At 50.4% G+C, this 16,497-nt stretch overlaps 1 pseudogene; it reads left to right on the forward strand.

The window, feature by feature from the left end:
- The first annotated feature begins 5,312 nt into the window (after positions 1 to 5,312).
- Positions 5,313 to 16,497, forward strand: part of LOC143642310 (polyunsaturated fatty acid lipoxygenase ALOX15-like) — a 69,701-nt pseudogene continuing 58,516 nt past the window's right edge.

Consider the following 16,497-nt stretch of genomic DNA (forward strand, 5'->3'; position numbering starts at 1 on the left):
CACCCCTCACCCACCATTGCTCAGGATTCTCTGAGTTCTAGATTCTATCGTTTCACCAGAGTAGAAACCCACTGGGATCTGTGGATAAGGAGCAATTCCTACCTTGACAGGACATTGTGAAATATGGCAAAGGATCATTTCCCACCATCTTGGAGAACTTCCTGAGACCTGTGAGAAACCACACTGTCCCACCATCACTGTGGTGCCTGAGATATTGCCCTGAAGGATATTCTCTCAAAGAATCTGTGTTGTGTGAATCCTGAGTGTGAGCTCCCCTTGTCCACCAGCATGCAGACTCCTCAGTATCCTGAGTATGAGTACCCTCCTGCTCAGTGATGAGTCTTCTCTGTGTCTTGTGGGTGAGAGCCCCTCGCCCTCCAGTGCTCGATTTCTTTTGGTTCCTGTGGGTGAGCGCTCTTTGCCCACCAGTGCTAAAGCACCTCTGTGTCCAGGGGTCTCACCCCAGTGTGTCTTCATTGCAGTTGGTTCTTTGTTGCCTACTAGTGAGCACCACCCTCTCTCTAGTGTTACTTCTTTATGAGAATATGGTGGGTGTTTTTCCTGCAGTTCCCTGGGCACCTTTGATCTTCGTTGTTGAGTGCATATTTCCTTTCTTGCCTGTCCCTTGTAGAGTTTGTTTTGTGTTTTGTTCTGGGCTCTTGAGATGCTGGGAGTTTGAATTTCTTGGCTGCCTCTCGTGTGGTGCAGGAGTACTCTCAACTCACGGTGGTCCTTCATCACCCCAGCTTGTGATGATTCCTGGAGACATCTGGCTGTCCTGGTTGGGTTGTTCTGTCCTCTTACTTAGTAGATAGATCTGTGGCTGCTGACAGGCTTTCTGCAGGGTGCCTTTCTGCACTGTGCCAGAGCTGGCTATCCTGAGGCTCAGAAGCCCTGAGACAGAGATTTCCTGTACCTATCCCTGAGCCTCCTTCTGCACAGCTACCTCCTTCTCAGGGTCCTCCCTGGGAAAGGCTGGGAACAGGGTTCTGCCCTCCTCCCAGGCTCTCTTTTTGTCCCTTCTGGGTTCTTATTCACTGATGACAGCCACAGTCAGCTTCATGGTCCACCTTCTCAGTCACCTAGACTCTTTCCCAGGTTGGTCAGCTCTTCCCTAGAGGAAGTGTTGGGGATTGAGAGTGGGTTCTTCTTCCCCATCTTTAGTCCAGAGTTTTGGGGACATACTCACCATGTTCTGCTCTGTACCCAGTGGAAGGAACAGCACTGAGGGGAGGAACAAGAACTCCAGACACAGTGGATCTACACGTCTGCTTCTCCCAGCTTCGTTCCTGTAGGTGGCACTGCTTCTATGGGACAGGTGGAGGCAGATCAGCATCTTCCTTTGTTTTGGCCAAATGGAGATTGAATTCATTTTTTTCTTTTTATATTGTCTTTTCTTATTTGTGATGTTGGTGAGTGCCCCTATCCAGTCAGCAGGGACTCTAGATTGTTGGACCCTGGGAATAAAAAAATGTCGTCCCCTATGCTTGCTGCCCTGCTGAAACTCCCAAGGGTTCCCAGCCTACTGACCCTGGGCCCCTCACTGAGGTGCTGTCCATGTCCCCTGCACAGTTAGAAGCTATGGCCAGCCTGGGCCTGTGGTATCCCAGCTTCCAGTGTCTCTTCAGTCCCCTCCTGGACTCCCCACCTTTCTTCCCTTTTCCCCCTGTGCCAGGCCCCTTCAACAAATCCTCCTAAGGGCATGGAGCCCCCCACCTTCCCAGACCACCCTCAAGTAGCTCCTGGGCTTCAGGGCAGGTCACTGGGGCATAGTCAGGGCTGGAGTGAGAGTCCAGAGAGGAGGGCCTCCGAACCCCACCCTGGAGGCCCACCCCATGGTTAATATCCCCCTCCATAGTTTCGCATTCTAGGAGGCAGCAGCTGGAGTCCAGCTCACTGGAGAAATGTGAAGGACATGGGGCAAATTCCTTCAGTGGGAAGATCTGCATCTGGGTCAACAGAAGGAAAGGTGAGGGGTGGAGGGAGTCCACAGCTTGAGGGCATGGGAAAACTGAGTTGTGTGGTGTGGCTGCTGTCCTGTGGCTACCCAGGTGTGGCCGAGGGAAGGGCAGCAGGAGGGCTGGGCCCTGATCCCTCAGTGTATCACTAGATGCAGCTGGGGCAGGAAGGGCTCAGGAGGGCCCAGGAGGGCCCAGGAGGGTGAGCCCCAGGGGAATGCAAGCCCCTCCTCCAGGTCCCAAGGCTCCACGGCCACCCCACATGGCACAAGAAACATGATCAGCAGCTGCAGGACACAAGGACACATGTGCACCGAATTTGCATATACTGGCTGAATAATGAACCACAAAAGAGCTTTAATAACTTTCAAAGTATGGTGTGGATGGGCAGTGTGTGTGTGTGCTGTGTTTGTGTGTGGACAGTTGGGTGCTGTGCATGTTGTGTGTTGTTTGTACAGCACAATTTGGACAGGATGGTGTGTTTCTTGGCATTTGAGTTGTCATACTGTGTGTTGAGTGGGTGTATGTGACTATGTGTGTTGGGTTGTGTGATGTGCAAGGAGGTGTGTGGGCATCTGGTATGTGTGTGTGTAGTTTTGTCCGTCAATTCTAGTGTGACTGTGCCTTTACAGAGCCAGACCCTCAGGGTCAAGGTGCCACCTACCCTGTGTTGGTGAGTGGCAGTTATGGTAATGACAATGATCCCTTTGTCCACAGAACAGTCTGTGGCAGACAAGGAACTCCTGAGATTGACATATAAGGCAAGGCCCAAGTGTCCATCATAGAATTCCAGTGTCAAGATGGCAGTTGGCTGGTGGGCCTGGTGCCCAGCAGGATCGTGGTTTCCCGTGGCCTCATGGAGGACTTCATCAATTTCCTCTGGGTTCTTGTCTCCAAATATGCTACAAGCCCAACAAGCCAGTAGGAAGTTTTGGAAAGCAAGTTGGTAACTGGACCAGCACACAACCCAGACTCAAGCTCACCTTCCTTGGGCTCAATAATGCAGATGAAGCAATCGAAGAAACTCTGCTCACTTAGCCACTTCTAGAAATTGTCAAGCACTTGAAAGGGGAAGAGGAGGTGTTTACCCAGTAAGGCAGGATGAGCCCATGAAATGTGCACTGCAATGTGAAATGGAAATTCTGTTTCAGACCAAGGGAGAAAACACTTCTGTGATGAGGAGTGAAGGTGAAGGAGCTGAGAAGCTGGACAAAGTGGGCAGGGCCATGGTGCAGCTTCACAGAAGGCCACAGGGAGGAGGTACAGACCCCCCTGTCAGATGAAGTCAGGCCAAAGCACCCCAGCTCTGCACATTTTTGGTTCTGAGGTTTTGACCGTGGGTTGTGTGCATTGGCCCATAGATATGTGTATATGGAGTACTCTGTGTGCATTCATTATTTGGGTCTTTAGGGAACGTTTGTCTGCTAGATGCTAGACAGTGGTCCTTCCCTGACAGGGCTCTGCCTGGCCATTTGCCCTGTGCCTCCAGAGCCCTGCACTGCTGCCTGCCACTCCCTGCGGCTCTCTCCCAGCAGCCCTGGAGCATTCTTCTTCAGGGCTCCATCCCTCAGCAGTGCCCTGGCCAGGCCTGCGTGCCACCCTCAATCAGAACATGGCCACAGAGTTGGCACCATCACCCTCCTAGCCAGGTTGGGCCTTCCTGGACTTCTGCACCAGCTCCCAGCCCAAGGAGTGGGACTGAGCCTCCTTATGGGTGTTCTGGAGGCTACAGGGGAGCCAGACAGTGGAAGTTAGAGGGGGAGAGGAGAAAATGTGAGCACAGAGCAAGTGGAGGCTGGGGGACAGGAAATGCAGGCTGATGGGGAGGAGGCTCCCAGTGAGGGTGCTGACTTGAGGGTGTGAAGACAGGAGGAGCTCCTGGCTCCACCCTGCTGGTAAGACTGGGAAGGACAGAGCTTTCCTATGTTGACAGCACCTTATCTGCCCTGAGTCTGGCAGGATGCTCAACACACCTCATGTCATGAACCATCTGCCTCCAGTCTGTAAGGGAACAGTGATTGCCTCAGTTTCCAAGTGGCAAAGGATGCTCAGGGGGTTTATGTGACTTTGACAGTGGTACCTAAGCAACAAGGGGAAGGGCATGTACCAGAACCCAGACCCATCTGCCCCTGGGCCCATACTCTGTGTGGTACTAGCAGCACCCTCCAGGGGAGGACACAATCAGGAGCTGGTCAAGGAGGGACTGGGACCTGTCCTGTTGCCTGTGAGGATGTTCTGCCTGGGTGTTCCAGTAAGATGACAAATGATGTCTATCAAGCAGATGTCCCCAAGGGAGCACTGTGAGTTGGTGGGCTCATTCAAAGACTTGGACATTAAATCAATTGACTAGATTTAAATCAATTCTAGGAGCAATAGAAGCTGTTTCTACAGAGCAGGGTAAAGCACAAAGCCAAGGTTGTTAAGATGAAAACCAAAGCCTAGACCAAGTCCAGGGCTGAGGTGAGCCAGGTCAAGACAAAACCAAATGCCAAGATAAAGACCAGGGCAACCCCATCCTAGACACACCTGAGCCAAGCTCAGCTGACAGCGGTCAGGCAGCAGGACCAGGTTGTTGAGGCAGGGCCAGGTGTGGTGGTGCTGGGTACTTGCTCCCTCCACAGGCAGATCTGGGATCATCCTGGACCCTGATGCTGGCTCTTGGCACATCAGTGTGTGAATGTTTAAAAAACATACATGTATTTGTTGATGTGTGGTACCTGGAAGGGAACCCAGGGGCACTCTGCCAGACGTTTTTTCTTTTTAATTTCAACATAGGATCTCAGGAAGTTGTCCAGGCAGGCCACAAACATGTGATCTTCCGGATCTCCTCAGCCTCCTGGTAACTGGCATTAAGGTGTGGCCACTGCACCAAGCTCTATGGATGTTTTGACCTGGTGACCACACTCAGTGGAAGACTTGTGCACACTGCAGGGTGAGTTCCCTCGTCTCTTCTGGAGTGACCTTCTGGCAGATTCTGGGAGTCTCCTGAGTTTCTAGATGACAGTCCTCTAGAGTTTCTAGAGGACTCCTCAACACAGAAATGTTTCCTCCCTTGGTAATTCTAGTCTTTGGCAAGGAATGTGGCTGCAGAATATGCCCCTGACTAGGGCTGAGATGATGGGCCCAGTCCATTGATGAAAGGGACAGATTGATGGGGACCTTAACTAGCAAAAAGGATCTGACCCACATGGTTTGAGGAATGACACGGACCTGAAAAGTGCATCTTTCTGCCCCTGCAGGGAAGAATAGGTTGTAGGGAAAGGTAAATAGAAACATATGCCATCCTCCAGATGCAAAGGCAGCATTGGCTCTTTGGAAAATTCAGACTACAGATGTCCCCTGCCATCTGCGACAATGGCCTTGCTCAGCCCTGCCGAGTGGAAAGAAGGTGAAGGCCTCATCCAGCCCTGGTCAGAGGTGGAGTGGAGGCATCTGCTAAGTACCTTCCAGGTCAGCTTCAGCAGCAGAATGTGTAAGGCCTCCATCTCCCTGCTCACAGACTGCAGAGATCCCGCCTGGCACCAGGGCTGAGGTCTCCTGTGCGTCTCCATGCAGGCCACCGCTTCCTCCTGCTCTCACCTTCTCCACCTTCCCCAAGGTTTCCACAGTGATGTGTGCTGTTTTGTAACACAATAAAGATAGAATTTAATTGCAGATAGAATGTTTTCCCAAAGACCCTGAGTGTGAGTTAGCAGCCAGGGTCACCTGATCACTGTTGTGATGCCTAATTGACCCCACAGCTGGGGCATCCAGGAGCCTGCCCCTGATCACAGACGGTCTCCCAGGTAGAACTGCAGGATCCACATTTTTGATGGGGGAGGATGAGGCAGAGGAGATCCGGGATCCCTTAGCTCTACCATTGGAGGAAGGGACTGGGTTTTGGGAACACACTTAGGTGCATGTACCCCAAGGGTAAATGAGGAGATAGCAAAGTTCTCCATGCATGCAGCATTGGGAGGATGGGGAATAAGGTAGATCTGAGCACCTGTTTTGAGCCCCACATCCTCCCTGATGTCCCCAATGACCTTCATGGTGGATAGCCCCAGAGCCCTGGAGAGAAGTGGAGGCCCATAAGGTGAAAGGGGGGTCCTGGTAACTTGGACAGGACAGTGATGGCAGCCAGGGAACCTGGAATCTGGGGCTGCGGGGGGCAGATGCTGACCAGGGCCCCCTCTCCACTTCAAGCCCTCCTGGTGCTGCTCTTGATGGACCCCAGGCAAGTGCTTCAGGAATCCAGGTAAAAGCTTATCCCAGGAACCCACTTTTTCTAAGCCTGTTTTATTGCTCAAGTTTGGCTCAGGAAGGGTCTTTTGACACTGATTTTTAACAATCTGTCACTTCTCCTCTGATGAGGGGTCAGATCAGACAAAAGGACAGGACAAGTCCATTCCAGCGACATGGGCCCAGACCACTTGATGGACAATCAGTAATGTCTTCAGAAAAGGTTATTTGGAGACAGGGGCATTGTCAGAATGAAGATGGGCAGGTGCCAACCCTACCCAAAGCAGGCATTGCCAAGGCTTCAGAGCAGTTTCCCCAGTGTTCCACTAGGTGGAAGCAGTGGGCATCTTTGCAGGTTGGCTCTTTTCATTCATAAGCTCAGGGTTCCCTTGAGGGGATCTCAATAAAGGGCCAGAAGACAGGGAGCCCCACATCCCTCAAGACTGCAGGATGGACAAGACGGGGAGACTGAGACAAAGCCCAATAAAAATCAGAAATTTTCAAAGAAATTCCATATTGCCCTTTTCTCAATCCCTGCCATTTCCTACCAACATCCCAGCTCCCTGCAGTCAACTGTCCCATGCCCAGGATGGAAGCTTTGGCCAGATCAAGGCCCTGGCCCAGGAAGGAATGTAGGGCTGGAGGGAACTGGTCATGTCCCCAGCAGGGTCCCCTGGGCCTACACAACTGCATCTCCCAGCTTTGTTCCTATTGATGGCAGTGCTTCTGTAGGACAGAAGAGGAAGATCAGATTCTCCCTCTGTCTCCTGGCTTCCTTCCTGCAGATGGAAGGACAGGCAGAGGCAGATCAGCTTCATGCTCCATTTTGACCAAATTGTGATTCAATTCATTTTTCTGTTTTATATTGTCTTCTCTGACACTGGTGAACGCCCCAATCAGTCAGCAGGGACTCCAGATTCTTGGGTCCAGAAGTAAAAAAGGTTCCTCCCCAGTGTCTGCTCCCCTTCTAGGGCTCCCAAGGGTCCCCAGTCTACAGACCCTGGACCCCTCACTGAGGTGCTGTCCATGTCCCCTGCACAGCAGGTATGGCTATGTGCAGCCTGGGCCTTCGATGCCCCAGCTTCCAGCGTCTCTTTAGTCCCCTTCTGAATTCCCCACCTTTCATCCCTTCTCCCCCTGTACCAGGCCCCCAAAGCATGTCCCCCTAAGGACATGGATCTCCCACTTGCACAGACCACTCCAAGCAGCTCCTGAGCTTTGGGGTAGGTCGCTGAGGCACAGTCAGAGCTGGAGGGAGAGTCCAGAGAGGAGGGTCTCTGAGCTCACCCTGGAGGCCCACCCCATGGTTAATATTCCCCTCTCCAGTTCTGCATTCCCCGGGGAGGCATGAGCATTGGAGAAATGTGAAGGACACCAGGCAAAGTCCTTGGGTGGGAAGTTCCTGGACCAGCAGAAGGAAAGGCCACTTGGGTGATGGGTGGAGGGAGCCCACAGCTCTAGATCATGGGGATACTGAGTTGTGTGGTGTGGCTTCAGTCCTGTGGGTGCCCAGGGGTGTCCTTGGTTGACAGGTAGCATGAGAGCTGGGTCCTGGTCCCTCAGTATATCACCAGAGGCAGCTGGGATGGGAAGGGCTCAGCAGGGCCCAGGAGAGTGAGCCCCAGGGGCGCATGAGCCCCTCCTCTAGGACCTAAGACCCCCCATGGCCACACCACATGGCCCTGGAACCTGAGGTGCAGCTGTAGGACACAGAGACACACGTGCACAGACCTTTCCAAACATTGATCATATAGTGAGCCAAAAAAAGCTTTAATAATGTTCAAAGAATGGTGTAGGTGTGTAGTATAATGTTTATGTATATGGTGTGTGTGCAGTGTGTGTGTGCTGTGTGCATGTCGTGTGTGTGCTGGGTTTGTGTGTGGATAGTTGGGTGCTGTGCATGTTGTGTGTTGTCTGTACAGCACAGTTTGGATAGGATGGTGTGCTTTGTGGCATGTGAGTTGTAGTACTGTGTGTTGAGTGGGTGTGTGTGACGTGTGTATTGGGTTGTGTGATGTGTAAGGAGGTGTGTGCTTGCCTGATGTGTGCCTCTGTGTTTTGTCCATCAATTCCAGGGAGACTATGCCTTTGTAGAGTCAGACCCTCATGATCAAGGTGAGCAGAGCTGGTGCCACCCATCCTGCTGGCGAATGGCAGATATGGTGATGGCTATGATTCTGTGTCCACAGGACATCATGTGGCAGACAAGAAATGCCCCTGAGACTGACATATAAGGCAAGGCCCAAGTGTCCATCACAGGATTCCATGGCAGTCGGTTGGTGGGGCCAGTGCCCAGCAAGATTGTGGCTTCCAGTGGCCTCATGGAGGACTTTACCAATTTCCTCTTGGTTGTTGTCTCCTGAATTTTGAAGAATAAGATCCACAGACAATGATAAAAGGGAAGAGTAAAAGGATCAGGATTTACTTAAGGGAGAAAGGACAGATTCACCATGTGGGAGGAGGCCTGATAGCAGAAAAACCCATTTTGGTGTGCCAACTTAGGAGTTTATACATGGTTCTGGGTAGAGCATGGAGAAAAAGCTATGTTAAACAGTCAGAATCAAAGCCACTGTCTTCCTTTCCATCCAGGTTCACCCCCACATGTCCTCCTATACCTTCCATCTGGGTTCACCCCCACCTTATGGTTTTCCACCTCTGGGATAAAGGAGTTGGCTGGACTGTTCCATAGGACAGTCCAGCCCACAGGGGAGCCTCAGGTCTTTTACATTTGAATTAGGCCTTGATGGTGTTCATTAATGTCTACCCTTAGCCTCCAGGTGTGCTTCCTGTGACTGAAGAAGACTAACTAGGATATTCTTACACAGTGTTGCCACTGTTCATTTGCTTGCTTAGAACTCTTTAAAGGAAAAGAAGATTTGTCTATATGGGTTCTTTCCATTGTTCTTACCTGTACCCACCCTTCACTCCTTTCAGAGGAGTCTGGGATGTAATCTACATGATTGGCTAATTTTAGAATTAGGGTGGGCAAAAGGAAAGGGCTGCGATTGGATCCAATAAAGGCTGAATACCAGACTGTGAAAAAGAGCCACTAGACTTTCTATTTCTCATACTCAGGGCATCTTCCTGTGGATCACCCTGCCTCATCCTCCTGGGGCTGGGGCCAGAGGCTGCCCAGACCCCTGTTACAGAAGACTTAAAGGGTCTTTTAATGTGGACTCCCACAGTGACCCTGGGGAGATGGAAGGCAGAGCTCTAACCAAGAGGAAGCTGCCAGGTAGGGCCATGGGGGTGTCCCTGGGGCTGGGTGACAGCCCTTTGGAGCTATAGGGGCTGACAATGGCTCACAGGGTAGGGGTAGCTAGGTTTTTCCTGCTCTCTGTTGATTGGTTAATTTGAACAATTTGAGTGGACAAAGGGGCATAGGACTGCCCCTAGTTGTCCTGTACTGGGCCCTGGGGCTATTAGGTCAGAGCTTCATTTTAGCAGGAGGAGGGAAGTGGTTAGGGACTGAACTTAACTGCTGCTCAAGGAGGACACTGGCCAGCTCCAGCTGGAGTCTCAAGATTAGACCCAGACAACACACATACAGTAATAAAAACTCAGCTCCATCTCCCTACTCAGGCCAGGGTGCTAAGTGCATAGTGAGGGTCCGGCAGCTGACATTCAGATGCACCTGCGGCCAGAGGGGCAAGAGTCTGAGCTGGAAAGGTTCCAAGTTCAGTCACAGTGTCCCCACCCCATGTTCCAGTCTCCCTGCAGTGCCTGCCTTGCAGCTGCATTGGGCCTTCAGGCTGGTGAGCCCCTTGTTGGAAATACCCTGTGCTGCAAGAAATCAGGCACTGCTCAAGTTACTCAGCAAGGCAAACATTACTTCTGCAGAAGGATGTGCTCTGGAACAGTTCAGTGAGAAAGCACCCTGGGGTGGGCAGGCTGCCTCTTTTTATCCCTAAGGCAGCACTGCCCCTTGCTCTGTAAGAAGCCCTCAGGGCCTACCATCTATGTGATTGACTCACTTTAAAACTGTGGAAAAGGGAAGGGCTGTAGTTAAAATGGCAGCAACTGGCTCTTACACCAGGCTAGCTAAATACTCATTCTGAAAATGGGCCTCAGGACTTTGTGTTTCTCACACCTTCACACCCATCCTCCCTGCCTGTCAACCCCTGCACAGTCTCACTGTCCCTTTGAAGGGTAGTGCGACTTAGCGAGCACTGGCCCACTGGCTTGAGTGACTGTCCTCGCAGGCACTGCCCCCACTTTCCCAAGTTTCTGAACTTCTGCTTGAGCAAAGGTGACCTCCTTTGGGACAGTTACTGGGGTCACTGCCAATGTTACCATAGAAACCACCAGCGCCTCCTGGCGGGACAGTCCCTGTTCCTCTGGCTGGTGCAGTCTCCCTGACCAGGCATGGGGGCTGGCAAACTCAAACCCCATTTACCACCCACATTGGCCCTGGATGAGGCCGGTTCCTGGATGGAAATAGGCTGGCCGGGTGTGCCACAGGCTTGGAGAGCCTCCGCCTTACAGGGGTGTCCAACCATTGAGTCGCATCCCCAGCCTTTTTTATTTTGAGAGAAGGTCTCGTTTGGTTGTACAGGCTGGCCAGAACTTGAGATCTTTCTGCCTCAGCCTCCCTGGTGGCTGGGATCAGAAGCGTGGCCAGGAGGAAGAGGCTCAAGAGCAGAGGCATTCCCTCAAGGTAGCGCCCTGCTGGTCCGGGTCCGAAGCCTGGGGGAGGGAGCTGCAAGCCGCCCTGTCTTCATCCCTTGTGGGTGACGCCGGACCTTTTGCACCCCAGTCTCATTGTGAAGCCTGGGCGGGCGCCATAGTACACAGCAGCCCTCCGCGGCGTCCAGAGGGGAGCAGGGAGGTGGGTCGCCGCGTGCCCGCTGCCTAGCGCCCCCTAAAGGTTCCGAAGGAAACCTCGCGCGCGCCCCCAACCGTTGAGAAGGAAACCTCGCAGGCCAGAGGACGGACGGTTCAGGAAGGAAACCTCCCGGGCCAGGTGGGCGACGCCAAGGCAAGTTGGGGTTTATTTTTACTACTATTTATTTATTATTAAGTTGAAATGGAAAATAAGAGAATTTTAAGAGAACATTCTTTTTTTTATTTTAAAAATATAATTTTTATTTTTTTCTAATTAGTTATGCATGAGAGTAGAATGTACTTTGATATATCATACATAAATGGAGTCTGATTTCACATTCTTCTGTTTGCACATGATGTAGAATCCCACAGGTATTATAGTCATATATGTACATAGGGTAATAATGTTGATTCATTCTATTGTCCTTCTTACCCCAGATCCCCACCCCCTCATCTTTTTGACAAACCCTTGAGCTATGAGTTATGACAAGATGCTGAGGATCCTTTAAAAAGCCGTCAGTCGTTGAGTGGCACTGGCCTGTATCCCAGTGCCTTGGATGGCTGAGGAGGAGGATCTCAAGTTTTAGAGTAGCCTGGGCAACTTCAAGACCCTGTCTCAAAATAAAATAAAAATATGTCTGTAACCCAGCAGTCCATGCCCCTGGGTTCAATCCTCAGTACTACTAAATGAATTGATTAAATAAATTAAATAAAAATAAATAAAGGAGAAAATCTTTGGAGCTGAGTTGGTGGCAGTGCTGCCAGAACAAAGAGGATGTTGAGCCCCACAAGTGGCTGCAGGATCCCTGTGGGCCCAGGACACTTGAGGTAGGAAGCCCAGGCCTATGGGCAGGCCCAGCTTCAGAAGCCTCACCAGAATCTGGAAATGCAAAGGGGTTACCCTAGGCTGGAGGCCAGAGGCTGCCTGGATCTGTGTTTTGGGGTTCTGGGCTGAAAGCAGCAGCCCCTGGGATGCACAGTCGGGGGCTGTGTCCAGTCCCTGCCTGCTGGCAGAAGTGTGGTCTTGTGCTAGGGGTGCTCCTGGGGTGCCAGGAGGAAGAAGGTGAGAATGGGATTGGGGGTGAGGAATCCCTGGGGTGACAGAATGCTCTTTCATGGCTGCTTGTCAGGAAGCAATCCCCAGGGAGCCAGATGTGACAGGCACAGAATAGCAGAGATGGCCTACAGGACTAGAGTTAGAGCCCTGGAGAGGGATGACATGTGGACAGCCTTAGGAATCTGGAGACATAAAAGAATAAGTTGCTCTAAACAAGGTTCCCAGGTATAACGCCAGGGCAGTCCCTGGTCAGTGGCCAGAGCCTGCCTGCCCCCCACTTGAGATGTGATGCTTGCTCCAACATACCCCTGCTGTTAGGTCCCCATCGCCATCAACATGAGGTCTTCAGAAGAACTGAGCTGAGGCAGGTGTCATGGTTTTCCACCTTCAAAACTGAGCTAATTGGCCTCTTCTTTTTCATAAAGTTAGCTGCTTTGGGCATTTTTTGCAGTGATCCAAGTCTGACTAACACGCAGCTGACATTCATGCTCAATTCCACAGGCTCATAGTCCAAGGTCATGGCACTGGAAGACTTGGTGTCTGGAGGGGGCCACTTTCTGGTTGGCAGACATCACCTCTGGCTGTGCTCTCACATGTCAGAAGCTTAGGCCTCTTTCAGGAGAGCACTAATGCCACCCATAGAGCCTCTGCCCCCCTGACCGAATCCTCTCTCCAATGCTCCACAAATTTCAACATTCAATTGGGGGAGGAGGTCAGCAAGCATTAAGGCCATGCAGTTCCTCCCAAAATACACATCCTCCTTGAACATATAGAATATATTTGTTCTCTTCCAGTAGCCCCAAACACCAATTTAGGATGAACAGGTTTTCAGGAAATGGCTGGGGACTGAGAAAGAAAAAAAAAATCTTTCTTAGAAATTTTCTAACTTTAAATGGGCACCATTACACTCCACCCCCCTCCCCATTCCCATGTGTTCCTAAGCCTTGAGGGCTCTGGAGTGCCATCATCTAACTGGCCATTTGCTGCTGGGCTGCAGTGGGAACCCTATCAAGGCACCTGGGGCAGAGCAGATGTTTCTTCCTGAACACAGAGCACTGTCACAAACTGCAGAGCAGGAGGCAAGAAGGAGCCCAGGTGCAGAGGTGCCCAGGAAGCCCAGTGACTGTACCTGGTGTAGGATGCCTCAGTACTCTGGGCTGACACCAGTGACTCCATTTTGACTCTGACAATTTCCTCCTCTTGAGGGGCTTTCTCTGAAGACTTTGCTGATCTTCCACCAGGTGGTTTGGTCCCTCGATGCCGAGGTGGACTTGCCCCATCCTTGGTCTGATCTGGTCCCATATCAGAGGGGAAGTCAGTGTGGAAAGGCCCTTTTGGGTCTAACTTGGGTGACAGAGAGAGTTAGAAGGAGTGGTTCTTAGGCTGAACCTACCTGGAACCCATCATCAAGTTACATTACAGGAGCTGTCCATGGTCCTGTAAGGCGATGCAGACGCTATTACTCTGTGACAAAACACCAGAGAAATCGACTTACAAGAAGAAGTGTTATTTTGGCTCATGGTTCCAGAATTTCAGACCATGGTCACTGGCTCTATTGACTCTGGGCCCCAGGTAGAACATCATGACGGGAAGCTCCTGGCAGAGAAAAGCTGCTGGCTTCTTGGGGGCTGGGAAGGAGAGGGAGAGGGAGGGCCTGGGGATGAGATCACCCTTCTTCTCCCTAAGCCCCTCATCCTTCCTCCCCACCTTCCAGTATTCTCCTCCAAGGTGACCCAGTAAAGGACTGATCCGTCAGCGAGGTCAGAGTTGTCTTGATCTGATCACTTCCCCCAAGCCCCACTCTGAACACTGCTGCCCTGGGGACCAAGACTTCAACACAGGACTTTGAGGGGACAGTTCAGTTGCAAACCCTGTAATGCCTACCATGTACAAACTCCAGATGGACTAGTGCCATGTGCAGGTGCAAGTGCTGGTCACTCACCGTCACCACCTACAGCACACAACAGATTTGGGTATGAAAAGCTCAAGATTTTTGTTTTTGTTGGTCCTGGAGATTGAGCTGCATCCCCAATCCTTTTTATTTTTATTTTGATACAGGGTCTCCCTAAGTTGCTGAGGTTGTCCTTAAATTCACAATCTTCCTCCCTCAGCCTCCCGAGTTGCTGGGATCACAGGCATGTGCCACCTGGCCTAGCTTAAGATTTTTGTTTATGAATCCTGCAAGACGTTCCTAAAACACCAAATGGATTTTAAAAAGTACATTTTAAAGAATTTCATGTAAGCAAAGGAGTGATAGAAATAGAGCAGCAGCTGACATTTTGCAGAGAAGTCCCTGCCGTCCCTGCCATGGCTGCTGGCATTGGGCCACATAGTAAAGGGTTCTCAACAGGCAGAAAGGGCCAGAGCTGCTGCCTCTATCAGAATAGCCTTCATTAGCCCACCTACCACAAAGCAAAAGATGTTTCCCTCAAACTGACTGCTACCTAAAATAGAAAGTGGCTATTTTAAAGCTTAAGCATTGAATGAGTTGTCCTTATACAAATTATTGACTTCCAGATATTTTAAAATGGATGACAAAAATGATCCTTAAATATCTTAAAACTTCATTGTTCAAAGTCCACTGAAGTATGTCTCCATATGAGATTGCTTTCTAATTAAAGTTTTTTTCTAGATACTTACATTGTTCCTCTAGAATAGTAATTCTCAAAAGATCAGATAATCCTTGATGACATCAGTGTTTTCTGTACCAAGAATCTGTGAACCACATGGAACAGACCCAAATGCAGTGCCTTTCAACAGACTTCATGAATCTGAGTACTTGATTCATACTTAGCAGAGGATGGCTTAGTATTTTAACTCACTTATAAATTATTTTGGATGTTTTATTCCTATCACATATATTTATCCTCACCAAATTTATTATTATTATTATTATTATTATTATTTGGTTTGGGGTTTGAATTCAGGGACACTCAACCGTTGAGCCACGTCCCCAGCCCTATTTTGTATTTTATTTAGAGTCAGGGTCTCACTGTGTTCCTTAGCACCTTGCTAAGTTTCTGAAGCTGACTTCGAACTCACATTCCTCCCTCAGCCTCCTGAACCGCTGGGATTATAGGCATGTGCCATAGCGACTGGCCACCAAATTTATTTTTAAGTTATTTCTTGATTACCTTCTCATGAAATTTTGAGATGCCAGAGAAGCATTGTTAATGCTTTAACCTAAAACCCTAAAAATTGCTGTAATAATACTGAACGGCAGGAAACCCCCAGCCCCAAACAAAAACAAAACCAAACAAACGTGTTTCAGTTTTGAAGTCGACTTTATTGTCTCTGACAAATCTAAATTAACCCATTTGTCAGAGATCTTGCTAGGTTAAGAGTTTAGCCATGAGACAAAGCACCATGTATGTAAATACCAAGTCTATACACAGGCAGTTAGATCTGAGTCATGCTGTGATCTGCTGAAACAAGCTGAGGTCACATGGTCGTATGATTTAACATTAGGATGCTATGGGCAAGTCTTTATCAAAGTTTTCCATGCCCAAACAGTCTGAGAGTTAATTTATTTTCCTTCCTTCCTTCCTTTCTTCCTTCCTTCCTTCCTTTCTTCCTTTTCAGAGAGACAATTCATTTAGGAAAGCAGATTCACATTCAGGGGTGTGTTAACTTGAGGATTGATGAACAGTCCCCTAAGTAACCTTGAATAAGTGGAGCTTACCAGCAAAGGAGCAGAGAGGGCCCTAAAGCCAAAATCTTCCTTTGAAACAAAACAAATGTATAATTTAAGTGTACAAAACCAAAGAATGAATTTATCACTAAAACCCCCCAAACCCATAAGCACAAAAGGACGAAAGCGAGGCAGCCGTGGACATCCTAGTGAAGTTGCTCTGGGACTTCTGGGCAGTCTGCTCAGGTGGGTTCTGATTCAGTGCTGTGGTTTCTGGCAGAGGCTGGTCTGGTGGTTGAGCTGTGGTCCCTGCAGCCAAACCACAGTCCCTGTCCATCCCTATGAGGCCCAGACACCTCAGGGCTCCTTTAAAACCACAGCCCCCTGGGGAAGTCTGTGGTGGGGGTACAAGTTGGTAATAAGGACATGCCCCGGCTCTGTAGCCCTGGGGACACTGGGGCTAACCTGTGGGGGAGAGGCAGGCTCTGCCTGGTCACAAGGGCCTCTGGCTGAGGAGCTTGAGGACTATGAGAGATCCCGGGCCTGTGTGGGGGCAGTGACTGTGCTGCTGAGTGGGTTCCTTCCTAGCATGTCAGCCAAGGACCAGAAGCCACCTGGCACGGCACGTGTCTCAGGGAGCATAGAACATCAAGGGGGTGTAAGGTGGCTCCAGGGTCAGGGCCACCACACCCATAGAAGCAGGCTATGTGCTTCTGAAATGAAATCCTAGTGTCACTAGATGGGGTCTGAGGAGGTCCCAGGAGGGAGAAGAGGACATCAACTCAGCCCTGGAAGGTAGTTGACTT

This window comes from Callospermophilus lateralis, chromosome 11, assembly GCF_048772815.1.
Source record: "Callospermophilus lateralis isolate mCalLat2 chromosome 11, mCalLat2.hap1, whole genome shotgun sequence".
Lineage (NCBI taxonomy): Eukaryota > Metazoa > Chordata > Mammalia > Rodentia > Sciuridae > Callospermophilus > Callospermophilus lateralis.